General features: G+C 41.4%; 1 protein-coding gene across 21 annotated transcripts in view; it reads right to left on the reverse strand.

Annotated features, from left to right (window-relative positions):
• CREB5 (cAMP responsive element binding protein 5) overlaps positions 1–19,073 on the reverse strand; it is a 400,244-nt gene that overhangs the window by 315,804 nt on the left and 65,367 nt on the right. For 7 of the 21 annotated variants that reach the window (XM_061585921.1, XM_061585911.1, XM_061585922.1 and 4 more), the window contains one exon: positions 4,618–4,744. The exons of 8 other annotated variants lie outside the window; for them this stretch is intronic. The gene's annotated coding sequence lies outside the window, so the exon portion shown is untranslated. Of the gene's footprint in view, positions 1–4,617; positions 4,745–12,993; positions 13,055–19,073 lie in introns of all 21 variants that reach the window. 6 more of the 21 variants (XM_061585916.1, XM_061585912.1, XM_061585914.1 and 3 more) reach the window with 1 other exon arrangement.

Here is a 19,073-nt window from a genome sequence, read left to right on the forward strand (position 1 = left end):
CTTGGAATTAGGTGGAAAGGAGAAGTAGAGTTGGGTGTCATCTGCATACTGGTGGCACCGAACCCCAAATCTCCGGACAACCTCTCCCAGCAGTTTCATGTAGATATTAAATAGCATGGGGGACAGAACTGAACCCTGAGGGACCCCACAGGCCAACGGCCAAGGAGTCGAACAGGAATCCCCTAGCACCACCTTCTGGGTTCGACCCTCCAGGAAGGAACAGAGCCATTGTAAAACCGTGCCCCCAAGTCCCATCCCGGTAAGGCGACCCAGAAGGATACCATGGTCGATGGTATCGAAAGCCGCTGAGAGGTCCAACAGAACCAACAGGGACACACTCCCCCTGTCCAGTTCTCTGTGTAGGTCATCTACCAAGGTGACCAAAGCCGTCTCCGTCCCACAACCAGGTCTGAAACCAGACTGAAATGGATCTAGATAATCCGTTTCATCCAGGAATCCCTGTAGTTGGGAGGCCACCACACGCTCTATTACCTTGCCCAGGAATGGGATATTAGACACTGGTCGATAATTATCCAGAATAGAGGGGTCCAGGGAGGGCTTTTTCAACAAAGGCCTTACAACTGCCTCCTTTAGGCACATTGGAACTCTGCCTTGTTGTAGGGAGGCACTGGCCACTTCCTTCACCTACTCGGCTAGGCCCCCTCTGGCACTTTTAATAAGCCAGGAAGGGCAAGGGTCTAACAGACATGTGGTGGGCCTCACCTCTCCAAGGATCCTGTCCACATCCTCGGGTTGTACAAGCTGAAAAGAATCCATTATTATTGGACAAGCAGGAGCCAAAGTTACATCCACTGAGCCTGTATCAACTATAGCATCCAAGTCGGAACGAATCTGAACGATTTTGTCTGCGAAGTGCCATGCAAATTCTTGACAGTGGGCTGATGAGTGGTCTATATTACCCTCTCGGGGGCCAGAATGTAGGAGACCCCTGACCACTCGAAACAGCTCTGCTGGTCGGCTCCCCGCAGACACAATGGTGGCTGAAAAGAATAATTTCTTTGCTGCCCGCAGTGCCATGGAGTAGACCTTCAGATAGGCTCTAGCCCGTGTTCGGACAGACTCGCTCCGAGTCTTCTGCCAACGTCGCTCTAGTCTCTGTCTCATTTGTTTCATCACCATCAGCTCCCTGGTAAACCAGGGAGCTGGTTTGGCTCCATTCTGTGAGAGGGGACTCTCAGGAGCGATCATGTCCACCGCCCTGGCCATTTCCCCATTCCAGAGGTCAGCCAGAGCTTCAACAGAATCGCCTGCCGAGGTGACAGGAAAACCCCCAAGAGCTCTCAGGAAACCATCTGGATCCATCAGCCTCCTGGGGCGGACCATCCTAATTGGTCCCCCACCCCTGCAGAGGTTTTGAGTCCCAGTGAGTCTAAACCCAACCAGGTAGTGATCTGTCCATGACAACGGAACTACAGAGAGTTCCTCCACACCAAGATCACCATCATCCCATCCAGCACAGAACACAAGGTCCAGAGTGTGGCCAGCAGCATGAGTGGAACTAGATATTACTTGGGACAGACCCATGGTTGTCATGGAGGCCATGAAATCCTGAGCCACTCCCGCCAGAGCAGTCTCGGCATGGATGTTGAAGTCCCCCAGTACAACGAACCTAGGTGATTCCAACACCAACCCCGAGACCACCCCGGCTAGCTCAGGAAGGGAGACTGTTGAGCAGCAGGGTGGGCGGTATACCAACAGAATCCCTATTCTGTCCCGGCAGCCCAACTTCAGATACACACACTCGAACCCTGAAGACTGTGGGATAGGGCACCTGGTCAGGGGAATGGTATTACGATAGACCACTGCAACTCCACCTCCCCGCCCCCCAGGTCTTGCCTGCTGCTGTACAGAGAAACCTGGTGGGCAAAGCTGAGAGAGATTAACCCCCCCATCTTCATCCAACCAGGTCTCTGTAATACAAGCCAGGTCAGCGTGCTCATCCAGTATCAGATCCTGAATGGCTGTTGTTTTACCATTCACCGACCTGGCATTCATAAGCAGCATTTTCAACCCAGGGGGGTTCATTTTACCTTTGACTCTTCTAGTGATTATTATTTCAGCCATATGCTTAAGAACTTTTTCTAAAGCACTGAAGCAATTATTAAGTAAAATATAAATAAAATAAGACTAAATATAGGGTTGTATCCAGAGGCACGTCTTCCAAAACTAATCAAACCCTTACTGTCCAAATAATGTATAATGAAATACGCCCTGAAGGTGTTTGAGGGCCTTGCTGCATGAACAAACAAAGCAAACTTAATCTGTTATCCTTTTCATGAAATTCTTGAAAAATGTGGTTTATCACCACTAGTGTGATGTTCTGTTCCCACATTGTGGATGAAGGGAGAAAGTAAACTTCACACAAATAGATAGATCAAGCCACTGTCCCCCTCCCCTTCTTTTTTATGTGTCAACAGATGCATAACCACTTATGATCAGGAGAAGAGGGAAGAGGTGAAAGAATAATTTTCAATTTAGAATTTTTTTAATGGTGGGATTTTTTTAAAAAAAGTTAGCAAATTGTATGTCTGTTTTGCTATGTATTTGGACATCTCTTAAGATATTGTAACTAAATTGTGCATGATAGACAAAAAACTGCTCCTTGATCTCAAGAACTATGTTTGGATACATTTAGACACCAAATCAACACAACTAGACATTTGAATCAAGATGGGGAATTGACCCCTTCAAAACTGCATTGGTTTCAACCAATTTTTTCTTGATGGTTCCAGATATCTAGGAACAGTTTTTCATCTACATTTAGATACAGTTGAATGCTATCTGGAATAAAAATGGCAGACTGAATCTTTCAAAACTGCACTGATATTAACCACTTATTTCAAAACTGTACTTTTGTTTTGTTTCCCAAGCAATGCCAGGTACAAGACAGTTGATAAATAAAATTAAAAATGGAAATGGCTATGGGAATTTGGGATACTGAGGGCATAATACAATATTACTGTGAGATTGGGAGTTTAGACCGGAGATGCTTAATGGAACCAGACGTTCTGTCAGAGACTCCCTTAATAGTCAGTGGCAGAGTTACAAAGTCCCATGTGTTAGAGAGATTACTTGGTAAATTAGTGCTGCGGCAAAGTATTGAGCTCAACTTTTATGGCATTTCATGATGGTGAGGTGCAAATGTCCCACTTTCAAGGTAGAGGTGATCTTACTTTTTAAGTATTAGGTGAGCAAGGCTTCCCCAACACCACCATTTTTTTCTTCTTTTAGAAAAGAAAAAAAGTCTTACCACTGTAGTTTGACCACCAATACTTGCCTATCAGCATTCCTGGGAATGAATGTTCTCAAGAATGGTGCTACATCATGGCACAACATAGCATTATGACCAGGAGCATTGGGGGGGGGATATGGTTGCCCCATTAGGTTAAACAATGAAAAACAATACCCTACACTGTAAATATCTGAGACTTTGTAGGAGAAGCAGTTTTGAACATGTCACACTGTGGAAAAACTTGCTTCAGTACTAGAACATTCCCTGTGGCAAATTTAGTCCACAAAGTTGCCTTGCCTTACTATCTTCATCCATAAAAGAGAAATTAGAGCAACTAAAACTTATTTAATTTTGCATTTCCAACAAGACATTTTAATCCAATTTTATAGGAATATTTGTTGGTTAAAAATCTAGAGATGGACTAAGTGTATGAAGAACATTCTGTCATGTGTGGCTTATTCCATTTTCAAATTGACACTCCTTTTTGATATAACAGATCTCTCACCCATTGTGAAGCTGGTTAAAGTGTGTGAAGCTGATATCCCACAACTCCCATAGTTCACTGTATTGTTACTTGGCTTGTTCTTTTGCTGGCTGCTGCTGTGCTGGTTTCAGCCATTGATTGTAAAAAAATATAATTCTGGACTTCTCTCATCATTTATTTATTTATTACATTTATATCCCACCCTTTGTCCCAAAGGAACCCAGGGACAAACAAATGATAAAACAATAAAAATATGTTAAAAGCAATTCCAGTTACAGATGCAGACTGGGAAAGTGGTAAGATGATCTTTCAGATAGTTATCAAGGTTATTGAATCTTATAGTGAGAATCAGGAATGTAAGTCTGAAAATGGGCACCTGCCCATGGGGCATCACCTTTCACCTGCTTTTAAAAACCATTGATTTGGAGGAAGGGGGATTTCCAGTAGTACATACTGATGCTTGCAAAATGCAGGCTGTATTTATTAATATGACTATAATATTGTTACCCTACATTAGCAAACACCCATGTTACCTGAATCATTCTGAGTCACAAGTCTAAAGAGAATGCCGAAATAAAGTGTGAGCCCAAGTGGGTCAGCCTAGCAACTCACCTGGCTTCGTTTGCTGCTGTGAGTAATTCCCATATTAGCAGGACACAAAACTTTGTCCATCATGCTGCCCCTTGAGCAAGCGATAGTTGTTTCCCTTCGAAATAGGCTAATGCCATAGATGCATGTTTACATTACATTAGTCGCCTACAATAGGGTTATTCATCAAGACAGCATGGTAATATTCAAATTTCTAAAAATGACTTTTTTCATTCTGTGTTAATAAAGTTTAAAAATGCTTTGTATTAGTGAGAAGCTATGAGAAACTTACATTTTACATTTATTAGGAGAGGGTACCACACTTTCCTGCTTACATTCTTCAAGTCTGGACCAACAGGCAAGCATCAAGAGAAGAGTCTGTCGCTATTTCAACACAAGCTTTTATCGCTCTGCTGATGCTATTTAAATAAAAGGGAAAAGCTGGTGAGAAAATTTTATTTCATCCCACAAACAGAAGAGCTGTACCCACAGGGCAGTATTCATATCAGAAATAATGTTGAAGCCAGTTCAAATGTTACATAGAATTGGTGGGGAATCTGAAGTGAAATCAGTGGGTTATCATAGCTCTGCTTTTTCCTACTTCTATTGTAAAGTAGAACTTCCTTGGGCCGAGTGATGCTTTTTTAAAATGAAAGCTAACAACTTAACATATAACAAGCTATTTTATACTAAATAAAACTACTGGATTATCTATGAAAATACATGGACGACTTAAATTTTCTGTAACTTGTGAAACAGGCACAGCCCTAATTTTATTATGGAGCTTGTGTGATTTTAACACAAGCAGCAATTCTCAAAACAATTGTATGCTGCCCAGTTGAAGTACAGAAGAAACTGAAACAACAAAAAACAGCAATATGATAGGGTTTCAATTGCTTTCTTTTCCCCCAATGGAAAAACAATAAACACAACTTGAGGTGACTTGAGGTTATATTACTGCATCTCTGCATTTAGCATGCATGATTTTTAAAAACATTCATCAGCAGAGGGGCCTGATAACTATTGGGGCTGCAGCTGGCATAGAGAGGGAAATTTAATACTTTCCTTTTCTGCTCTGGTCCTGACTAAAATTCCTTCTCTGCTAAAATTTGCATGGGGAAAGATTTGAAGGGGGCTTCAAAGTGTGTTTGACTGAATGTACTTAGAAGTCTCCTCATAACTGGGAATCCTGGTAATGCAGGGTTCCCGACCATTAAGATGCTTCTGAATGCATTCAACCAAATTTGCATTGAAGACCACTTCAGATCTTCTTGCCAAGGAGGGAAGGTCAGGGAGGAGTAGATGGAGACAAGGATGTTAGGGATAGGCCTGGCGCACAACCCATATCTCTTACTCATCTTGGATAGTTGCTGAACTGGGCTTCTGCTGTATCTAGGATCAAGCATTCTCCTCCTTCCTCTGCATAAGCGAAAACACTTCAACATGTGCATGGATTAGGGTTGGGAGCCGCTAGCTGGGTCCAATCAGCTCACATTCCATCAAACCAGAATGCAATTCCATCCTGACTTGCTTTGTTTTCGCAAACTTCTACTTTTTTCTGATTTGAGAAGAAGGAGCTCTAATTGGAATCAGGAACCAAAAGTATGTGTTGTATACATCTCCGCATCTCTTTGCGTTTCTGTTCTCAGGTTCGTCCGCCCTCCCCCCCCGCCCCCGTCTAACCTTGCTTCTTCATCTGGGGAATTTCCCCAGGTTCCATAATTTTCTTGGCTGTCTATTGGGCAGCAGCAGCTTCCCCTTAGGTGCTTCATGTTGTGCCACCTGCTCTTTCCTTGCTTGCCTGCCACCTCTGGCTTCCCAGGTACCCTGCTGCCAGAATACCTGGCAACAGGAGTGGATTCCTTGTTCCTCCTGGGCTGCAGCACTTTCCCCTAGACTCACTACACCCACCTTATTTTACTTCCTCCTCCATCCTTCCTTCCATCCTTTGCTCTCCCACCAGGCCAGGCAGTGGCTAGCTTTATGCATTGCATTGCACAGTAGCCAGCAACGCCCACAGCCCTTGCCTCACCTACCCTACAGCCTAGTGGAAGTACAGCATTTAGAGGGTTAATACTAGCAATTAAAAGGGAATCCTAGAGCATCTTCTTAATGTGGATGAGACACTGGAGGATACCCAGTTAATCTCTGTAACATTAACCCTTTAAATAGGGAGACAAGTTCCCATGCATGAGTGAAGCATCACAAGTGGCACTTGGGATTCCACAAAAACAACACATTTACTGCTTTGTTGTCTAATACAACAACTGCATGTTTTCTGAGTAAATTAGACTGCAATTCTAAACAGAAGAAGGGAGCAATCCGAACTCCAATCTGGGAGCAGCAGAGTTGAATGACTATATTTGAAGGGGGAAATCCGGTGTCAGGGGAAAGACACTGAAGTTCAGAGCAAACAGGATTGCTCTGCAAAGATGGAGAATATGCAGAACACTGTGAAATCCAGTGCTAAATCCGAATTCAGCAAAATTCTCACCCATCTCTACTGCTCTGCCCCCCCAGCTCATGCCACCATGGCCACTCTGCATCCACCCCAAGTTCCCCATCTCCCAAAGCAAATCAGCCCCAACCCCTTTCTAATGCCTTCCTCTCTATACTGCAAGGCAGCCCACTCATAAATAACCCCACCTTCCCCTTCACACAGCTCTTACCCAGAGATCAGGCCAATGAGTGGCAGGTGCTGGTGATCAGCCCCTCTCACTATCTGTGCTTCCAATAAAACATTTGTCTCCTGTAGGGAGGTACAGTGGCTGCTTGCTTGACAGTGGTGATGAAAGGGAAAGAGAGCTAACGGTGCCTTCAACCCAACCTAAACCGGGCACAGCCTCGCTCAGAACCAGGCCTCGGATGCAAAGCAAAACAATGTACTGGCACTGAAGCTCCTCTTCCAGCTGCCCACCACCTTCATTTGATCTATTTCCTCAGACTAAGAGTTGCAGTGAACTCAGTCAATCAGAACCCACCTTTTTGGACATGGGTCCAATGAGGGCACACTCACCTCTTCAGTGCCCTCATTGGTCCTGTATCCCAAAAGGTGGCACCTGATGGACTGAACTCACTACCACTCTCACTTTGAGGAAATGATTCAAATTAAGATAGTGGAGAGCTAGTTGCAGTACATTGATTTGATTTGATTTGCAGCGTGCTGCAGTTTGCCCCCATTGCCCCCATAATCTGCCACTTACTCGCTGGTGCCATTTGGGGCTGGGGAGGGGTGCAGCACCCTAGACGTCAGCTCTGAACTTCAGCCTTAACAGGTCCACTGTCAATCTGCCACCTGATTGCCACTGGAATGTTTACTATGGGGTTAGTAAATATATAGTACAAAGTGTGAACTCTAATTAAGTCAATAACAAATTTCAGGCATGTTTAAGTAACCTGAAGGGGCAAAAAAATACCCTTAGTTTAAAGGGTTTTTTATTATGTAAAAAAGTAGTGCCTATGCTTAATACAATTTAGATAAAAGATGTTTTATTTTATTCTTCACATTTTTCATAGCTTTCAGAACAACACTAGAGCACATAGAAGCATTTTAAAAAAGAACACATTAAAGAACAAGCCCACTCCTCAAATAATTTCAAAATCCCCCCCCCAACTTTACATCCTGCCCTCCTTGGTATATCAGATTCACACAGCTTTATCTTATGCACAACTGCTGGAAAGGAATGGTGTAAAATAACTGGACCCCGTTCTTCAGTCTTTGCATAAAAAACAACTAACTAAATAAAATATCTGCAAAAATTTGTATGCCTTTACTGGAAAGAATATCATGCAGGCTTGTTTCCTGTTCCAATGTTATTCTTGAAGTGGGCTGCAGTCAGAATCTGATTTTCATCGAGCTATTATTATTTGCAGCTGTGCGACCTTCTTAACCCTGTTTCAAAAGTGACATTTCAGCCTTCAGTTTCAAACTGACTGAATGTTGCAGAATTTTCAACCTTGTGATTAACCCTTAAGAAAGGAACAGACTAATTGCAGTACATCCATCCAGCCTAGGTCAGAAACTCAGTTGAGCAAACTATGCACTATGGGCATATTTGTTTTCCATGGAGAAATATACATAAAGTTTCAATGGAGTGTAAAATCCACATGGATTTGCAAGAAAGATCCATGAATATGAGATAACAGGAATCTAGTTTCCTACATGCTGATCTTTCCTAGAAAGTGCACATGTCAGACACTGGTCCTTCATGCTTGACTTGGGACAGCTTCAAATGTTATGGGGCAGACAAGTTTCCGTTTGTCTACACTATAGCATGCTCCATTGAGCACTCTAAACAATAATAAAAAAAATATACCAGGGAGATGCATGCCAGGACCAATGTTTATCATGCATCTTCCGTCACACATAATCTCCTCACTATAATTATGAAGTTTTGCTGCAAGAAATAAGCAATGAACAAGCAGTGAACAAAAGGGAACTTGACTTGTCAGCAAACCTTAAAGTAACCCTGAGAACACTATTCCCCCCGCCCATTTTGTTTAGGCAGCATTCCATGGACACTGGGCATGCTCAGTACTCATTGGGCTGTTTGGGAAGGAGTGTTTCTAAAGATTTTTTATACTTCTGCAAATTCAGGATTACCCTCAGTGAGGGATGGGCTAGAAATTTGATTCAGTTCACGTTTAAAGCCAAATCTATCACATTCACGTTTTCTGAAATAATGAGAACTGAAACACAGCCGTATTTTGAAATTCACACTTATTCTAATTTTGCAGTGCAGTTCACCAACAAAATATTTACAAAAATGCATATGTTAAGGGAAAATGTGCATAAAAATGAATATATGATTGAAAATAACATACAAAAATGAATTACATGATGGGAAATTGCTTGCAAAAATGTATACGTTACTCAAAACTGCCTACAAAATGTGTTTATCAGGAGAAATTTGCACTAAAATGCTGGAGAATTTTCGTGAGGATTATTTTTTAAAAAATGCAAATTGCTACAGAAATGTGGAGAACTGAATTTCAGATTGGAAAAATGAGAGAACCAGTATTGACAGATCTTTCTATCCCTACCCTCAATCTGCTGATATCTCCATCTTGGGTGTGGCTGTTGCTATTTTCTCTACATATAGCAAATGAAGAATTAAATTGGAATTGAAATGTAGAATTGACAATCTGCCTAGCTAAGGCACACACTTAGTTCAGACCTAATAACAAACCACAGTTGATTGTTATGAGCACACAAGGGCTTGCATGCTTGAACATAGGAGGCAATGGTTTTAAGCTTCCATTCCCTATTTGTTCTAATACAGTTTTGCATTTTAACCAAACTCATCTTGATCTCCTGGTTTGATATCCTTACTTGTCATCTAAATGTGATTTGTACAAACTACAATCTGCCAAATTCAACAGGAACAGGAACGTGATGTTTAGGGGTCAAAAATAGGACTAGAAACTTTAAATCTCCTCCCATTGCACACAAAGGGAAGTGTCAAGTGTACATACCCAAGGCTCATGCTGGCTTGTGCTTGTAACAACAAACCATGGCTTGTATACTTGCACCATAGTCATTATTGTCACCCTATGCATATTTGTCCAGTTTGATGCAAAGGAATGACCGGTAAACATAGATTTTATAACTTTTAGACTGGACCAAATAGGTCTCTCTTTGCTTCTACAGCTATGCTATAGGGAAAAAAGCAAAGGATTGAATGACTGCAATGGAAGAGAATTCTCATGGTACCAAAATGAAATATTTAATTTGGTTGTATTCATCATGCACATGTAGTGATCTAGTATAATGAGCTTGTATAGTATTCCAATATCTAATTTTCATATTGTTAACCTACTTTATCCTCCAGCATACCTTAGCCTACTACATGTATCTACTACCTTCATGGTCTACTTCATGAATCTGATGTAGGCCATTGCCTGCAAAAACTCATGCCACAATAAACCAGTTAGCCTCTCAAGTGCCATAATGATCCTCTTGAGTGAGTGATTTTTCTGGGGGCTATTAACCCATATTATCATCTCAAATTACTGTAAAAACAGTGTCATTCAAAACACAGTGAATGAAGAGTTAATGACAAACTTTGTTACCAGTCTCTCCCTGCCTGAGTAAAGCCTCCCACCAATTTTCAGGATCATTGCAATGAAATGGAGTATGATGTTTTTCCTTCTGTCCAGCTGAAGTGCTTGTTTTAAAAACAGCCGGCATCAAGCTTTCCACATGTACACATACAGGATTCATTATTACACTGTGGCTGTTTATGCTGCTATGGTAAAGGATCTGTCACCCATATTTTCCTGGATTAAAATATTTCCAAATGGGTCTGAATTCTAGGAAGAATTCCACATCTGCAGCTCCCTGAACTGGTCTTAGCATGATCAATGACTGGAACTTAAATCCTCAGTGGTGCTTTTTAGTGAAGTTGTATGTAATTATATGTAAATGCTGGCTGCATATAGAAATACAATCAAATTGTAACTTTTTTATTTATTAAAAAGGAACTGTCCTCTATAGATCTCTAGAAACCAAAATGTCACCAAAGGAAGTGTGGCAAGCTTTTGAGCTTTCCAGAACTCTTCATCAGCCAAAATGTTACACAAAGTAGGAGCTGAGGGGGACAAGGAAAAAAAATTTTTTTTTACAAAAATTAAGCTGATGTAGCCATGAGGTCAGCTTGTAGACTCAGTTCCAAGATGGAGATTGCAAACTAAATCAGTCTCTCCCAAAGACTGTAGGAGTGTAGGGCAAAGAGAGGGACAAGTATTTAAGGCAGGTGTGGGTAACTAATAGGAAGCTAATTACAATTTGCCATTGTTTTCTCATTCTTTAAATCAGTGCCTTTGGCCCTCCACATATGGTTAACTACTATTCCCATCAGCCCCAACAGCCATGGCCAATGGCCAGAGATTATGGGAGTTGGCCTTCCAGATGGGAACTACAAAGGCACCCCAAACCTGATTTAAAGAGTGAGAGAACAATAACAAATTGTTATTAGCTTCCTATTAGTAAATATAGACATAAAATAGAAAACAGGACTGAATCTTTAATGGAAACAATATCTGAAAATTGAGAAAAGAACCGAGAACAAATACAATGTTGAGAGATCCACATTTCTCTCATGGACTTGCTCTAACACATTTTTATTTTTGTATCCAGAATCCAATCACCATTTTTAAGGTGTAAGGAGGTACTTTTCTCTTGTGGAGTTTGTAACATGTGGGAAAGGAGAATTTCCATATAGTAGAGAATTCATGGCTCAGAAGCCACTGACCAGTCTCCAAACATTTGAGCTGAGAAAGTGAACAGAACTTCATTATGTGTACTAGGGTCAAAATCGAGCTTTGCCATCAGGGCTGGACTTTGAAGCGGAAGTCCAGAGACCCACTCAGCAAAATGAGCAGGAGAGTCCTCAAATGCAGCAGAACTGGCTAACCCCATATTGAAGTAATTTAAGGAATACAAATGGCCATCTAGAGAGAACCGCTCCATAAGATCACTAACTCTGGATTCTAAAATTACTTAACTGCACCATTGTTGCCATCAATATGTTCTTTTCCCAACCACATTCTATGCTAGGATCAAGAGAGCCCAAAATATATTATTATTATTAATATAAAGAACATGAACAAGGATTGCAGTAAACTGGCAAAGCAAGAATGAGAAGAAGCAAAATATATTGAGTGGGGGGTGGGAGGGAGAGAAGACTGGAGAAATATGAAAACGGAGGTTAAAAAATATGGCTCCTATATCATATGGCCATGTGATGATTTTGGTAAGTGACTCTTGCATGCAGTGGAAGCTGGTCTATCAGGGTAAATGAGACACTGTCCCATCAGCCTCAGTCTTCCCTCAGCCAGTCCTCACCCACCTACCTCCTCACTCACAACCAATCCAGGGGATGGCACTTGCTGTCAAGCTCTCTCTTCCTTAGACTCCATGTTGCCTTTGTAGAACTCAGAAGGGAGGAGGGATAGAGCTCATTGGCTCTGCCTCCACCTACTATTGGCCTCCTACTTTATGCCCCACCAGCCCCAAAGGAGACTAGCCACTGCTGCTTCTTCACATTTCTTTATCTAGCATTTGTTCTTCTGCATGGTGCACTTTGATCATCCATTCCTACTTTATAATTATAACTAGGATGATATATGTTGTAATCTAAGTTAGGTAATACAAATTGCACGGGTCAGTCAGTTAAGACTGTTTTGGCGCTGCAGTTCTAGAATGCATTAAAAACAACATTAATTGTGTTTGTGACTTAAAGCACAATTTGATGCACACTGAAACATCTATGCAAAATCTGCAAAGGCCAGGAAAGGCAATGGCTGCCATGGTGAAAGATGAGACCCATGAAGCAGAGGATGTCAACGAGCTGTTAGCAACATCTGGTAAATACGCAAAACTTGAGTGGTTTTCCAATGCTTGCCAGTACGATCCTGTCAAAGGCTGGCCTCTCATTATTATCCTTGGGCTCATAGCATATGGAGTTGTGACTTACAGGCAAGAACCTTCATTGCTGAACACCAAACAACTGTTCCCGTTGCTGTTATTTGTCTACAGGTCATTAAGAGGTTTCCTTCCAAAAATAATATTGACAGACAAGGATATTTTTTTAAAGACTGTACTGTAATTCCAGTATGCTAATCGCTTTAGTTTACAGTACACAACGAGATAAAAGAATTTGCCTACCTTGAGCGTAAATAAATACTTGGATTTCTGAAGAGAAGGAAGGGGAAACATGAAAGGCATCCTGGGGGAAACAACAACACAACTGTTTAGCTGACTTTCATACCAAGAGCAGATGTAAGGGTTTTTTTTCAATGCAAACTTTGAAAAACATTTCCAGGCACCTTTTGCCTTCTGGTTCATCTTAAAATATTTCTGAAGTTTCTAAAATCAACAAAGAACATACAGTGCTATATTTACCATGTGGGCTTATCTATACCAACTCTAAACACAAGACTGACTTAAATTACTCTTTTTTTCCCTTCCTACCCAAGTAGGAAGACTCTGGGGAACAAATGAGAACTGATAGGGAATGGTGGTCATTTATAACTCACCATGTAGCCTTTATTTATTCTTTTGCTGTTAACCCAAACAGGTGGAACAGCTCTTGAAAGACCTCACCAAAAATCAAATTACAGAAAGCAGCTTTTATGTGTTCAATTATATCTAGCAGGCTACTACAGTACTATAAAATATAGATCTAGACACCAGCAATTGCAGTTCCACTCATACAATGTGGCTTTCCAATCTGCTCCTTCTCTCAATAGTTCCTCGCACCACTCCTGAGGGTTGGAGATTCTCCAGAATAGTGTAGGATGTGACATAGCAGAAACTGGCCACCTCCATGCAGGAGCCAGCCTTCTGCTCACACATGTAGGACTCTACCATTAGGCAGAGTGAGGTAACTGCTTCAGGTGGGGTGGCAGATACGGGGGCAGTGGTAACAGCCTCGGTTGCTCCTCCTCAGTTTCCAGACATTCCTTCCTATGGGAAGACGGAGCTGTGTGATATGCAGTCTATCCTGCACCCCATAAACTAGCCTTCTGCCCTTGGGTATACTGGGGGATGCTGTCCTATTGGCAGTACAGAAGTAAAATTAAACTTCCAGTCCAGTCAGCTTCCATATGCGGAATGGGCAGGGGGTGCCAACTTGTTGTTTGCCCCTTAGGCACCAAAACAGCTTACACCAGCCTTGCAGACATACGACTCTCAGGATTCTGCCATGTCTTGGTCACAGCCAAATACCATCCATGGCCCCATCTGCACTATGCATTTAAAGCAATAATATACCACTTCAGGAACATAGGAAGCTGCCTTATACTGAGTCAGACCATTGCTCCATCTTTCTGAGTATTGTCTTCACTGACTGGCAGAAGCTCTCCAGTGTTTCAGGCAGGGTTCCCTCCAAGCCCTACCTGGAGATGCTGGGGATTGCACTTGGAACCTTCTGCACATAAGGCAGATACTCTACCACTGAATTATGGCCTTTTCCTGACTAAACAGTCATGGCTTCCACCAAAGAATCTTGGAAGCTGTAGTTTGTTAAGATAATTGTTTAATTGTTGTAAACAGCCCAGAGAGCTTTAGCTATGGAGCGGTATACAAATGCAATAAAAAATGCTGAGAGTTATTATTTCCCTCACAGAGCTACACTTCCCAGAGTCCCCTGGAAAGAGGGATTAATTTTTAGACCACTCTGAAATTATCAGAGATGATGGGAGTTGGAGTCCAATAACTGGGGGCCCGTAGGTTCCCCAGCTCTAATTGAAGGCAATACCAATGTTCCCATACATTATAATGGGGTTGAACTGCATTCAGAAAGACTAGATTATTTTCAGCCTACGTAGCCCAGTTTAACTATTTCTAGGTTGTCCCATAAAATTATACAAAGGAGTACTTTAAATGTTACTTTTTTCAACAGGGAGGTAAATCCCTAATTAATTTCTACTAAGTAGTTCATAGTAGATTCCAGCACATGCATTGTGAGTTTTAAAAATAAAAATATACACACAAATATTTGCTTCAGCACTCATACATTACAGGGTACACACTTTTGGTAACACAAAATTTAATGTGGTAGATATTTTCCCTGTGTGCACATGCGAACCCCAAGACAGTGTGAATCCTATCCAATTGGGAGCAAAATGCCTGGGTGAATAAAAATGCCTTCACCTGGTGCCTAAAGATGGATAGCAATGGCACCAGATGCACCTTTCTGGGGAGAACTTTCCACAGCTGGGGAACCACCACTGAAAAGGCCCAATCTCATGTTGCTACCCTATGCACCTCCCTCAGAGGAAGCATACAAATAAGAACCTCAGATGATGAATACAAGGTCCATGTAGGTTGATGTGGGGACAGGTAATCCCCAAAGGTATCAGAGTCCTGGGCCACATAAGGCTTTATAGGTCAAAACCAGCACTTTGAATTTATCATGGAAACTGGTAGCCAATGCAATCAGGCCAGGATCAATGTTATAGGATCAGACCTCCTACCTCCAGTCAACAATCTGGCCGCTGAGTTCTACACTGAGGGCAGTTCAGAAACTGCAGCTATAGGCAGCCCCACATATAACACATTGCAGTAATCTAACCTAGAGATTACAAAGCATAGACAACAGAAGCTAGGATATTCCTGCCCAGATAGGGTCTCACCTCAGCTACCAGCTGAAGATGATGAAAGGCACTCCACACAAGCGAGACCACTAGTGCCACCAGTGACAGTAATGGATCCAGAAATACCCCCCAAACTAAGCATCTGCACCTATCCGATCAAAGGAACCACCCGCTAACAGTGCCTCCATCTTATCTGGATTGAGCTTCAGTTTACTCACTCTCATCCTGTCCATCAAGGAGGTCAGACCGCGGTCTAGCCCATTTTAGTGAGAAACACCCACGTAGCAACATGTTGGTTCCCACTGACCCAGGAAACTTTGTCCTCTTGCACCAATGGAACCCAGGCTTTGCCAATGTAAGCAGGATCTGATATGCACACTGAAGTACTTTAGGCTATAAAGCACTAGTCAGTCAGTTTTGTGTTTTATTTACTTTTTAAAAGCATTGTCTCATTTCTTTACCTCTAGAGCTTTACCTTTAATGATTTAATAAATATAATTTAATTAGATCTGCTGGAAGTGTTGGGCGAGTGAAACTCTGGATCTATCCCACTCAACTCCATTGTAATACTTCTAAGGAGAGTGAAGGAGGAATAACTAGTTAAGTGTAGGCTGGCAGTAACTAGCAGATTTGGCAAGTGTTATCTCCTCCTCTTCATGATCCCCATAGTTCTTCAATGGCGCCTGCTCAGAGTTGGGGAATGGCAGGGCTGGTGCTGACTACTGCTGGGTAAGTAACAAAAGGGAAACCTCTTGGCTGAATCTCTGTGAAAGGCGTTATTGTGTGCTTGCGTGCAAGCATAATGGGGGGGCAGGAGGGCCATTTGGCCTCAGCCTCAAGCTCAAATGAAAATGGAAATGGACTGCCTTCAAGTTGATTCCGACTTATGGGTGACCCTATGAATAGGGTTTTCATGGTAAGCTGTATTCAGAGCAAAGAGGGCCTTAAATTGAGACCCTTGTTAATTTTTGGCATTTGATAAGTTTTGCAACTTGTTTTTATGTGCATCGGACCAAAATGTGACACGCTCTCAGTTGAGAGCTGCAAATTTAAGCAAAGTGTTGGGCTTACGGAAGGGCTATAGTAGCAGTAATAATAAAAAGCTGCAGGAGATTCTGTCTTGAAAAGCTTTGTCCATATGCGCAGGTGTAACTTGTCCTTTTTCTGTTGCATCAGAGCACTGCCAAGCACTTATCACTTCTCTGTACTGTGATGAACTGCATATGAAGTGACCTTTAACCTATTCTGCAGATTTAACATGTTTGCTAGCCAATTAACATAATGGCTTTCTGTACCCAAGGGCTCTCTGGAGATTATCAGAGGAGACCAAAGCTGAGCGTGAAATTTAGAGCACATCCAACAGAAATGCTGCTAACTAGACTATGAGACCACTCTTTTCATTCCTCCCAAAAGAGAGTCACACTATTAGTTCACAATGGGGTTGATGGTTGTTGTCCCTTGCTAACAGGATAATGCCACAACTAAGCTCAGCTTCTCCAATTAAGAGCAAGAGCGTGTAGACATCCAAGATTCTACAAGATATTTTGAATTTACCATTGGCAGAACAGGTAGTACATGTAAATACATTGTAGATCCGGCAAGCAAGATCTGTCAGATTCCTAGAGCAGAGATTCCTTTGGCAAGCAAAAGAAAATTTGGCAAAAGATCTCTGTTGGAATGGGAAGATTTGCCTCTACTTGCTCATATAGGAACATTTCCGTTTTTCCCTCTTCTGTCAAAGAGCTTGAAATGTACCCCAGAGCTATGAAATAGCTCAGGTTGTCTTTGGAGAAAAGATTGCTACACTATTGAATTACTTTTTTTTAAAGGACTATTTGCAGTTTAAAGACTGTTTCTTGAATTAAGTATGCAGTTTTATCAGAACAATGTGACTTTGGTTTGTGATTTTATTAGAGGAAATTATTTTTCCTCAAGAATATACATACTGTAAGCATACAACAGTAAAAATCAAGCACAGCACACCCTCATTTATCAGAATAATCTGGTATGTAGTCATCCAAATAATACAAAATGTAGGAAACAGTGAGTGCTATTTAATTTGCAGAATGCACACAGATCAACAGAGAAGTACAAAACACAACCACTACTTAAGATATTTTCACATCCAAGGTAGCTGTCATGATAGCTCTACTGCAGCTCAGTCCTATTAGCCTCCCAAACTTGTACATACATACTAAACTATAGAAGCTATATCTATGTACGGTAAAACCTTTTGTTTTTCAGAGCTTCCTAGAATCAGTCATTATCCTTGTGTCAAAGACCATATTATCAGTTATACGCCTAAACTATAGAGGGCATTGGCAAATCTGCTCTGTAGTATTATTTTGCTTAAAAGGAATACCAAAGGTAATGTTGGAAAGTGTGTAAGGAGTTTACCATAAAGACCTAATGCTTTCAACGTTTAACTCAAAGGGTCCATCTTTTTTCTAGCTGTAATTAAAAAAAAGGGGGGTTACATTATACTGTTCAGGTTTGATGAAATTTTCCATAGGGATTGAGATCTAAAACCTGTTAACACACGTGAATGTCACTGAGCTGGTAATTTCACCATGTATTTCATGACTGGTTTAGTTTTTTTAGTAGGCAACCCAGTTCTAAATTACTTAAAAACCATGGCTGGCAATGGTTTAACTGAATAAACCAAATTTCCAACACAACATGGGGGGTGGCGGAGAGTGTCAGAAAACACACAAAGCATATGGGAAGTTGATAGCAATCTGCTCTCACTCCTTTCAGAAAACTTGTCCCTCTAAAATGTGAAACTGTTTTAAACTTCATGTGGTGGCATCATTAAAAAAAATCTTTATAATTTTAATATACCTTAATGTGATTTTAAAGTTGTTTCAAACATTTAAAAGCAACCAATATTAATTCTTAGTCAACTTCCACTGGGGGGTAGGGGAGAAATAAGCCTTATTTAAAATAAACAACTCTTGAACTTTGTGCAAAGCATGTTGCTGACCATGTCACAGCGAGCTTTTGTATTTATATATTTTTCAAAATGAATTAAAATTAAGAAAAACACTGATGGTGAGAGTCCCTAAAGGAGTATTAGCATCACAAGTTTCAAACAAAAGAAAAACAAAAAAACCGAGACAAAACAGGCTTTGTTTTTAAGTAGCGCATTTTGTCTTTGGCATGACTGAGTGGAAAATGGTACTCGGAAGGAATACCATTTGACACTCAAATGGCACCACAAACCTATTCATCCTAGTATATATTTCTGTTCCCGGAAAATGTACGATGAGGAGGTGGGAAATACAATAGAAATCCATATTTGAAAAGTCATGTAGAAAATGCAAAGGGAATCTAGGAACTAATAACAGGAATAATTTAATAAGACAAATCCCGAAAATGGTTAGGGCTAACCCACCTAAAAGGCTTACTCTTACTTTATGTCACAAGCGCCCTCGGATTGTTTGGGGTAACTTCATAGTAATACCATTTGTGTGCCCAGTAAAAACATGACACACGTGTTGAAAAGTATTCTCAGTGGTTGACCCAGAACTCCCTGCCTCTGGAGATCCAGAGATGCTTGTAAAAAAATAGATGTTCAAATGCACTTTCACTTACCACTGTTACACTTTTTGGAAAAATGTGTGAACTGTCTCCACACTGAGAGCAGTA

The sequence above is a fragment of the Rhineura floridana genome, chromosome 10 (genome assembly GCF_030035675.1).
Source record: "Rhineura floridana isolate rRhiFlo1 chromosome 10, rRhiFlo1.hap2, whole genome shotgun sequence".
Classification (NCBI taxonomy): domain Eukaryota; kingdom Metazoa; phylum Chordata; class Lepidosauria; order Squamata; family Rhineuridae; genus Rhineura; species Rhineura floridana.